Raw genomic sequence first — 11398 nt, 5'->3', positions numbered from 1 at the left:
TATTTGCAATTAGTGAAACAAAAGCTGTAGTACACAACATATAACAAACTGGGGGTATTTTGCTAGTCACATTCTTCTCAAGGATTCACAGAGATTTGTGAGAAATGATGTAGACGTGGGTTATGGTGGCATGATCAACCAAAAATGGGTCATCAGTCTGTTCAGACAGGGTCGTGGTGGCCAGCAGGGGAAAACTTCCCATATTTTTTGTTGTGAAGTCAAAGGCTGGGCATCCAATCAAACTCTATGGTATTTCTGGCACAAATTCATCTGTCACATGGGTGAGCTAGCCAAATTAGGCAGATGCCAAAATGGACAGGTTATTTGACAAACCCTCATCTTCGAAAACCATTAACAAATCATTACAAAATAAAATAAAATATGCTTCAGAAAACATTCAATTTGGGTTTACTTTATAGGCTGGTAAATCACACTTTTGTTGTAGTTTATACAATACAAAACTGTAATTTTTTTCTATTCAGCCAATATTTAATGTTAATAAGTTTGCATATTGTGAGATCTATGCATTTCATTGTAAAATTAATAAATGTATTATTTTACAACAAACAATTTAAGTACTGTGCTGGGTTGCCACTTGATATTCAGTGAAAATCTGGGTCCTGAAACAAAATCAGACAGGAACCACTGGGTTATGTTAAAATCATAGGCTTTGATAACACTTAGGTTGACATGTATCCCCCTCCGCTGCTTTGAACATCTGAACTTTTATATAAGAGGAAGTCTAAAAACATTGTGTCAAAAACTCTCATAAATCAATTGGCCACATATACGGGAGCTTCTTTTGCCTAAATCTGCATTTTCTGAAGTTTAAGTGTTTTTACATTCTTTCTGCCTCAGCCCGCCATCCTAACACCAGTGGGTCATGCCGTCTTGTTTGGTTAGTTGTGTGTGTTCTCTGCTTGTTGTTATTTTGCACTTAGAAGCACCCCGAGAATGCCAGAGATTGTGGAATGCCACCCACCTTCAGTATGTATTTTACAAGATCACAGGAGTTGTACTATAAAAAAAAAAAAAAAAAGCCAAATTCAAGTGAGTTCATGGTTGGTGATCAGCAGGGATTAATTGGAGTAACCGAGAGCCATTAAACCCCAGTGCACTGCCCTGTACTCTGTCTCCAGCACGCTGCTAGTGTCCCTACACACATTCCAAAAGTTAACATAAATACATTCAATCAACTTCAATGACAGCTGAACTCCCCTGCTAAAACACAGTCTAATTAAGCCGGATCTTTGACTCATTGCTTCTAAGATTAGCACAGTCACCATATCTTTAACTGGAAAGGATTATTTTCACAGTGTCATGATACTGCAAATTGCTGTTTGCCTCCTTAAAAACGTGATAATCCTCAACCCATGATTTAACCGGTTAAGTAGCCATAACTGAATATTCCGGGTTCAATAAAAGTTAAGCTCAATCAACAGCATTTGTGGCATAATGCTGATTATTACAAAATGTAATTTCGACTCTGCAGTTACAGTGGAAGTGAATGGGGCCAATCTGTAAACATTAATATACTCAGTGTTTCAAAAGTAGACACAAGATGAAACAATTTGCATGTTAACGTGATTTTAGTGTGATAAAATCACATACTGACCTTAGTATAAAGTTATAGCCAATTTGACATCTTCGTTGCCATGACGATATAATGTCAATAACCCCTAAAATCTCGATTTTTGCTTTTTAGAACAAAAGAAGGGGCGCGTCGTAATAATTTTTGTGGTATTCAACATTATGCCACAAATTTTGTCAATTAAGCTTAACATGTATTGAACCCCTAATATTCATATATGTGATTTTTCTTAAACACATGTAACGTATCTGATAATTCAGGTTCCAGTCAATATAAAAAAATGCATTTTGTTACTGACCCTTTTATGATCCGTAATTTCCATAATATCTCACCAGCAGACTATATACGTATATGTCGCAGTAGATAGCCCATTGTCCATTAGAGTAAGTCAGTGCTCTTTTAAAAAGATCTGTGCAGTGTTTATGATGATTATCCTGTCATTTTATAATGTACAGTGTTAGTGGACCTGGTTAAGTTCAAAACTTTTTTGTTTGTCTCTTTATCTTTATCATGCAACATGATATGTCACTGTATTATTAGTATTAAAAATAGGATTCAATTCCACCATCTCTCTTGAAGCTTTCCAGAAAGCCTGACTCCTCCCTGTTGCTATTACGAAACAAATGAACAGTCACCTCTAACATACTGTATGTGTGCTGTATCAAACCACACACACTGGATTCCTGTTAAACCTTTGCTTAATTACCAATTCCATACACTGCACAGTGTATTTGCAGAGCTTAAACCACTGTGAGAAAATCAATTTAATTACACAACTCTTTTCATTTAAGAGAAAGCTATTTTGCTTTTAATCTTTACCATCTGCGTTCAGGAGCATTCACGCAGTTTAGCGGTCACAAATGTTGGCTGTTTGCATTGTTCTCACGTGGGAAAAGCAAACCCTTACTATGTTTTTGCTCTAAAACAAGCATACGGTTTTCTATTCATTTTGGAAAGACAAAGCAAAACAGTCTTAACATTTCCACAATATTCTGCTGTTTATGCATATGACCCTTATGATCCTGAGTGAATTACAATGAGAAAACTCCAAAAATAAAAACATGTTATAACTCTGCTTATTTTGGAATTCAGTAAAAATGAACAGAGCCAGTGTGTAAGTTGATAAGTCTCCACTTAAGATCACAGTAGCTGATTAATTATATAAATAATGTGATTAATTTTCCAGAATGCTAGAATGATTCTGTTTATGTAAGACTCTTTCACTTTGACATGGTGCAGAAGTGAAATGCTCCAGCTGTCCTTCCCAGAGGAATCAAGCCCGGGAAAGGGTTTGGTGTGGTCCGCTGAGGTCCTCTGAACATTTAGTGCTCCTGCTGTGTCTTTAAACCAACCAGAGCAACGGTTCTCCACTGGGAAGCCACTGTGTTCTTAGTGAACTGTGGAGGGCAGGGGTTTAATGGAGGTAGGAGTTAAGAAAGCAAAGGCATCAGGAAAGAAAGCTCTCCTTTGTGCAAGTGGATGAGGGGAGAGACCATCCACGACTTTCTACCTCCACCTCCCCCCAATAAGCTCTCGCTTTATTATCGTTTTGCACTAGCGCCCCTGCCACAAGGTCCATAGAGGAGCCAGCACTGAAACCCCATACAAGCCAAACATGCTTCACTTCTGGTGTAATTGGTTGGGTTTAATTAAGTCAGATAATATATGTTAAAAAAAGAAAAGAAAATAACTGATTAATAGTGGCTGCAGCCCAACCTGCAATGTGAATGTTGAAGAGCAATGAGTCCCTTAGGATGTTTTGAGTGAAATTTAACCAGTCAAACTCAGGAGTACCCTAAAGTGCATTAAACTTTATTAGAATATAAGCATAAAAATGTTTTCTTTTTGAGGCATGCAAAACAAAAAACTATAACTGCATCAGGATACTGCAGTCTCAAAGACCATGTGATACTTTGTTGTCTTTTTTCTCCACCTTAAATTAAAAGGTGGGCGTTGGTTGTGCTCTACAGCATGGATGGTATAAAGTCTGGTATTCATAAGCTCATATACACAGACTGTCAAGGAGTGTCAATGTCCTGAGAAAAATGCATAATACTGGGTGTGAAAAAGAGAAGTGGTCCACATTTTATTCAAAGTAACTGTTGCCGTTGTGTTTCATAACAAGAAAGTGTTTAGTGATTCAAATTTCTAAATGTAAAGATTTATTAGAGATGTGTTGGTAATTATCAGCTGCCCAAATAGTGTGCCACTTTTTTGTTTCCATTGATCATGGTATAAATATTGGGGGGGGGGGGTAGGAGACCAGCTTAAACAATCTAAAACCAGCCAACCATCTTAGGCTGGTTCAAGCTGTATCTTTTTCAGCAGGGCCATGACCCAAACCCTCAAGACAGTATTTTAAGGCAGCAAAAGCGCGTGTACGACGCAAAGGGTGTTCTGTAAGGAAGGCAACTTAAAGGTTCTGCAAGCAATTTTAGCCATTCTGCAACTTCCACCAGACTTAGCCGTTGATTAGCCACGCCTCCTCTTTCCTCCTCCTCTTTTATTAGAGCACATTGAGGGCGGGGAGTCCCCCTGAGCATCTCAAGGGAGCAGGACACTGTACCTGCACTTCTATGACCATATATGGGCTGCCCTGTAAATGCACACAATGATTGACAGACATAAAGTCTACTGATTGGCATTTTTTTCACCGCTGTTTACCGAGCCTATAGGGCTGTTATAAATAGAGGTGTGATATTTCATGGCACCTATTTCAATTATATCTGACAGGTGATAAGGACGTTTTCTGCATGTAATTTATTTTAAAAATCACTTATAGCAAATTTAATTATTATGCTGCTTCCTAAGTTAACTCGTTTTAGCCAAATTCTAATCACAAAATGGCACAATTATAAACACAATGTACACTATAGTGGACAATAGCACTAGGTTTTCATTAGAAATCCTATATTTACTGTGCATTATCACATTGAGAAAAAACTTTTAGCTTTCAGAGGCTTTTTATGGATTTAGGATGAAAATAAGGTGCATTTCAAACTGTTCTGAGACCAGTGCAGACAGACAGCACACTGGAGATTAAGGCATTCTCTAAATAGGGAGCAAGGGAGCATTGTGTAGCTTTCCTATGAAGCCAAGTGCATTTAATCAATACTTCCTATCAAACGTTCAGTATCAGGCTGCAAATGATGTTTGGACCACTCAACGTGGTTGGCAGACACGGGACAATGGTAATCAGTTCATAGATTCAGAATTTATAATGTATAATTTTATTTTAACATGGTTGGCAGTGATTGGACGATGATAGCCATTACTTGTATCAGAATTCATTTTTGCTAATTTCTGATGTAAAATGGTTCAGCACTGGTGCACATTACTGGTTTGTTTGACAGTGCAAAGAGAAAACATTGAGATTTTGTTCCCAAAGTAGAAAAAAACATTGTAACATAAAAGTTAAATCAAGTCAAATAGTTTTTATAAGTATAGTTTTTTATTTGTGCTTTTCCCAATACACATTGTTCCTAAGCAGCTTTACAGAATATCAGCTGTAATATCTGTAACATGAATAACCAACACTCCTGGAAACATAATATTCAATTTGATAATTTGGTTTGATCTGACTTTCTATAGCTTAGTATTATTTAAAATTTCACAACTTAGTCCGGCTGTCCACATATGTGGACTTTTTTCCTCCCCATTTCTCCCCAATTTGGAATGCCCAATTCCCAATGCGCTGTAGGTCCTAGTGGTGGCATAGTGACTTGCCTCAATCCGGGTGGCGGAAGACGAATCTCAGTTGCCTCCGCGTCTGAAGCGTCAATCCACGCTTCTTATCACGTGGCTTGTTGAGCACATTACCGTAGAGACATAGCGCATGTGGAGGCTTCATGCAACATCCACACACAACTCACCATGCGCCCCACGGAGAGCGAGAACCACATTATAGCGACCACAAGGACATACCCCATGTGACTCTACCCTCCCTAGCAACCGGGCCAATTTGGTTGCTTAGGAGACCTGGCTGGAGTCACTCAGCACGCCCTGGATTCAAACTCGTGACTCCAGGGGTGGTAGTCAGCGTCTTTACTCACTGAGCTACCCAGGCCCCCCACATATGTGGACATTAATTTTTAGGAAAACTATTTACTCTAGAAAAATTAGGTGCTACTACTTACAAATCAAAAAGGGAAATGGAAAATGCAAACAGCAGTCACGCTCGGGTCTCAAGGGGATTAAAATATAAACTAACAGTTGTGTGTGCTATCTAGGTGACTCACTTTTATGATTGTCAACTTTTTGCCTCACAGGACATATGAGCATTTTGAGCGCTTTAATATGGGACGTTTTGCAGTCAGACAAAGGGTCTCATGCATCATAAGTATTAATAGCCGTCCTGTGTGGGACATCTTCATTTCAGTCAAAATACAGGACGTTTCGGCTGATACAGTACAGCTGGCAATCCTAGTACTCACCTTATTCCTCACAGGCTGATTGTTAGCTTGGCACATGTTAATGCCATAATCTATAGCCATAAACTCTTCCCATGTTCACAACCACAGAGGTCGTTACCCATTCATCCAGGACTCTTTGTCTCGAGCCTCCCACGGCTCCGCCTTCCACGTCTTCGCCCCTCGAACCTGCCACGGCTCAGCCTTCCACGGATCTGCCCCCAGAGTCTTCCACGGCTCCACCCCCAGAGTCTTCCACGGTTCCATCCGCTCCCCCAGAGACTATTCCCCCAGCAGCTCCACCCACTCCCCCAGAGACTATTCCTCCAGTGGCTCCACCGCCTGACCCAGTCCTTGTTCTGCGGCCGCCTCCCAGGCCTCCTGAAACTGTCTCGGTCCTGCGGCCGCCTACCAGGACTCCTGAACCAGTCCCCACCTTGAGGTCATCTTCTTGGTCTCCTGGCCATCCACCTGATCTGCTCTGGTCACCCTGGTCTCCTGGCCATCTTCCTGATCTGCTCTGGTCTCCTGGCCGCCCGCATGATCTGCTCTGGTCTACTTGGTCCTCCGAGCCTGCAGCGTCGCCCTGGATCTCCATCCCTCCAGCTCCGCCTTGGTTTCAAGCATCCCTGACTTTGCCTAGTTCCTCTGCCCCCCTTGCCCCTTGTGCCCTCTTGAACTGCCTGTTTCCCCTTTTCCCCCACACCCCATGGATAATTTGGGTCGAATCTCCCATTGTTGGAACCATCTGAAATATTTTAGTTTTTGTCTTAATTGAATAATTATTGTAACATTTCATTGTATCATACTATTCTGTAATAAATACAGTTAACTGAAATTTTTCAACTGCTCATACAGACGCTGTTTTAGGAATAAAGTTTTGTTATCTTGTTTTGGGATTTTTTCTTTTCTTGTTGTGACTGGATGTTTGGATATTGGCCGAAATACCCACACTGAGCGCTGCTTGTGTGACATACAGAGTTGTTTCTTATGCAGAACTTTCCAAACTTATGAGGTTCCTTCTCTGTAAGGATATTGCCTATGTAGGCTGTAGGGCAGCTCACTAAGTTTTGTAATAGACTCAAAGAGCACCACAGTGTTGTAGTATTAACTGCTGAAACTGAGGAAGTTTCACAGGCTTAGGCCAGGTCTATGTCACAATTAAGCACACAAAGCATTTTTTATGCGTGTGCACATGGCAGAATCATTGCACCGTCTATAGCTGATAAATGTGTCCTCGTAAAGAATAATGTTGAGGGGACAAGCAACATATATCTCAATGTGCTTCCCAATCTGTGTGGCAGTTTATTATTGCAATATTCATACAGTACATTGCCTTAAAAGTACATCAGAACTACAGTATTCTCTTGGCTGGGAATTTAAAAATGGAATTCATGTTTTGTGTAACTATTAATGACATGAAATACAGAAGAATGAACACAGGTTTGGCATGCTGCAGTGACTGTCATTTTGAATGTTACAAGGGAAATAGATGTTTGCTTTAACAAACCATAAAACTTTTCAAAACACTGACATTCCTACAGTCATACTGTATTTTTAGAAAGCATGTTCAGCATTCTTCTGGGTTGACCTAAAGTTACATGTAGCTTACTTTCACAGACTTTTGCAGGTTAAGACTTTTAAGGTTAAATCCAACCCAGTAGTATGATTTAAAGCATCATGAAGCTTAAAATCAAGAAAGATTGTCTTGTATTTGAGCTGCCCAATTCTCACTGATTGAGACATGACACATTAACTTTGTGCTTCTGTTTTGATTCCTCTTATTGCATCTGTCTATTTTCACTGATGCTGCATTCACCAGCTCCCCTTATCTCTGAGTAAGAACTAAAGGAGCTGTGAGAACATCCATCTGTTTGTTTTGTCCTTTGGCGAACTGACAACATTCTAAAATCGGAGGTCCTGTCCTGCTTCAGATAACCCAGGGTAAATTAATTGGTTATTTAGTCAAGATGAATTATACAGTGCATCCATAAAGTAGTCACAGCGCTTCACTTTTTCCACATTTTGTTATGTTACAGCCTTATTCCAAAATGGATTAAATTCATTATTTTCCTCAAAATTCTACAAACAATACCCCATAATGACAATGTGAAAGAAGTTTGTTTGAAATCTTTGCAAATTTATTAAAATAAATAAATAAATAAATAAAATCACATGTACATAAGTATTCACAGCCTTTGCTCAGTACTTTGTTGAAGCACCTTTGGCACCAATTACAGCCTCAAGTCTTTTTGAGTATGATGCTACAAGCTTGGCACACCTATTTTTGGGCAGTTTCTCCCATTCTTCTTTGCAGGACCTCTCAAGCTCCATCAGGTTGGATGGGGAGCGTCGGTGCACAGCCATTTTCAGATCTCTCCAGAGATGTTCAATCGGGGTCAAGTCCGGGCTCTGGCTGGGCCACTCAAGGACATTCACAGAGTTGTCCCGTAGCCACTCCTTTGTTATCTTGGCTGTGTGCTTAGGGTCGTTGTCCTGTTGGAAGATGAACCTTCGCCCCAGTCTGAGGTCCAGAGTGCTGTGGAGCAGGTTTTCATCAAGGATGTCTCTGTACATTGCTGCATTCATCTTTCCCTTGAACCTGACTAGTCTTCCAGTTCCTGCTACTGAAAAACATCCCCACAGCATGATGCTACCACCACCATGCTTCACTGTAGGGATGGTATTGGCCAGGTGATGAGCGGTGCCTGGTTTCCTCCAGACATGATGCTTGCCATTCAGGCCAAAGTGTTCAATCTTTGTTTCATCAGACCAGAGAATTTTGTTTCTTATTGTCTGAGAGTCCTCCAGGCAGGCTGTCATGTGCCTTTTACTGAGGAGTGGCTTCCGTCTGGCCACTCTACCATACAGGCATGATTGGTGGAATGCTGCAGAGATGGTTGTACTTCTGGAAGGTTCTCCTCTCTCCACAGAGAAACGCTGGAGCTCTGTCAGAGTGACAATCAGGTTCTTGGTCACCTCCCTAACTAAGGCCCTTCTCCCCCGATCGCTCAGTTTGGCCAGGCGGCCAGCTCTAGGAAGAGTCCTGGTGGTTCCAAACTTCTTCCATTTATGGATGATGGAGGCTACTGTGCTCATTGGGACCTTCAATGCTGCAGAAATTTTTCTGTACCCTTCCCCAGATCTGTGCCTTGATACAATCCTGTCTCGGAGGTCTTCAGACAATTCCTTGGACTTCATGGCTTGGTTTGTGCTCTGACATGCACTGTTAACTGTGGGGCCTTATATAGACAGGTGTGTGCCTTTCCAAATCATGTCCAATCAACTGAATTTATCACAGGTGGACTCCAATCAAGTTGTAGAAACATCTCAAGGATGATCAGTGGAAACAGGATGCACCTGAGCTCAATTTTGAGTGTCATGGCAAAGGCTGTGAATACTTATGTACATGTGATTTTTTTTTGTTTTTTATTTTTAATACATTTGCAAAGATTTCAAACAAACTTCTTTCACATTGTCATTATGGGGTAATGTTTGTAGAATTTTGAGGAAAATAATGAATTTAATCCATTTTGGAATAAGGCTGTAACATAACAAAATGTGGAAGAAGTGAAGCGCTGTGAATACTTTCCGGATGCACTGTAAGTGTCTCTGTTGTACAGAGAATGCCTGTGTTATCTTATGTTGTTCTGGGATGAACCATGTGGCCAGATGGGTTGCATGTTTTCTCTAAATATGAGGGGATTTTGACCACCATATTTTATGTGATGACCAAACTGGATGGTTTATTATGACAGTTTGTGGTTGGGGGAATAATGAAACTTTGTTTAAAATAGCACAAACTTTTTTTTCTCTTTTGTTCAGCCCAAAATGAAAACCATGTCAATATTTACTGTTGTTCCAAACCCACATGACTTTCTTTCTTCTGTGGAACACAAAGGGTCAATGAAAGAGAATGTTGACTGTGACTGAATGTTCTGCTTAACATCTCCTTTTGTGTTCCACAGAAGAAGGAAAATTATATGGGTTTGGAAAACATGAGGGTGAGTAAATGATGACAGAATTTGTATTTTTGGATGAACTGTCCCTTTAAAGGAGTCACTGGAGATTTTGACCATGGATTCAATCCTTGACAAGGGTGGCCCCCTTTAAATATAAGTGTGCAGTAAAAGAAGCTTTCCTTTCGTGCGTCTTCATAAATTGTGTCAAGTGGAAGTAGGAAGGTCAGGGCCGATATTTGCATTTCACGAGGGAGCAACAAAGAGAAAAAAGCTTTGAAACTTAAGACAGGAACTCTATGTCATGTTTTGACCTTTAAAGACTGAACAAAAATGTAAGATTCATAACTTATTTGCACCTTAAAACTAAATATAAAAGAGAAAAATCATATTTTAAATGACATTTGCCACAGAAAGTACACAACAGAGTAAATCTTTGATGTTATCTACAAAAATAGAGAGCATTTCTTAAACGCAGAGTTGAATTACTTATTTTAAAAATTCTTCTTGTTTCTAGGTTCATTTCAAACATAAGCATTTTACCTTTTTGTTGTTTTAATATCGGAATGATGTGTGACATTAATGTGTATAACGTGTAATGGAAGGCCAATCCGTAAACATTAAATTCTCAAAAGTATTTATTTATTTATTTATTTATTTATTTGTGGTAACCAACATTATGCCACAAATGCTGTTGACTGAGCTTAAAAGGGATAGTTCACCCAAAAATGAAAAGTCTCTCATCATTTACTCACCCTCATGCCATCCCAGATGTGTATGACTTTCTTTCTTAACACAAACAAAGAATTTTAGGAAAATAGCTTTGTAGGTCCATAAAATGCAAGTGAATGGTGACCAGAAATTCCAAAAATAACATTAAGGTCACATAAAAGTAATCCATAAAACTCCAGTGGTTTAATCCATGTCTTCAGAAGTAATATGATAGGTGTGGGTGAGAAACAGATTAATATTTAAGTCCTTTTTTACTATAAATCTCCACTTTCACTTTCGTGGCCATTTTTGGGTGAACTATTCCTTTAACTTGTATGAACTCAGAATATTCCTTTAAGATACAGAATGTGTGCAGTTTTAGTTTGACTTGACAATCAAAATAAGCATAACATAACTTCAATCAAGAATCTTAAAATGTTAACAGATTGTTTTTCAGAAACTCAGTAATTTTAAAACCCTTTGTCCAGCAATAATGTTTTCCTCCAAAAAGTCTGTGCTCCTTTACATTATTAATGTAGAGTGCCTAACCTAAAGGCTGTTTGTGAAGAAAATGAAAAAAAGAAGAAGAAGAAGAAGAAGCAATGACCAAGTTATTAGAAAAATGTAATGGGTCTTTAATCAGCAATAAAATACACAAAGAGTGTAAGCAAAACATATGCAGACTGCCAAGGCAGTCCTTCTTCTAGAAGCAAGACGCAAATGTTTAC

This window comes from Myxocyprinus asiaticus, chromosome 19 (genome assembly GCF_019703515.2).
Source record: "Myxocyprinus asiaticus isolate MX2 ecotype Aquarium Trade chromosome 19, UBuf_Myxa_2, whole genome shotgun sequence".
Classification (NCBI taxonomy): domain Eukaryota; kingdom Metazoa; phylum Chordata; class Actinopteri; order Cypriniformes; family Catostomidae; genus Myxocyprinus; species Myxocyprinus asiaticus.
Note: the sequence above shows the minus strand (reverse complement) of the source record.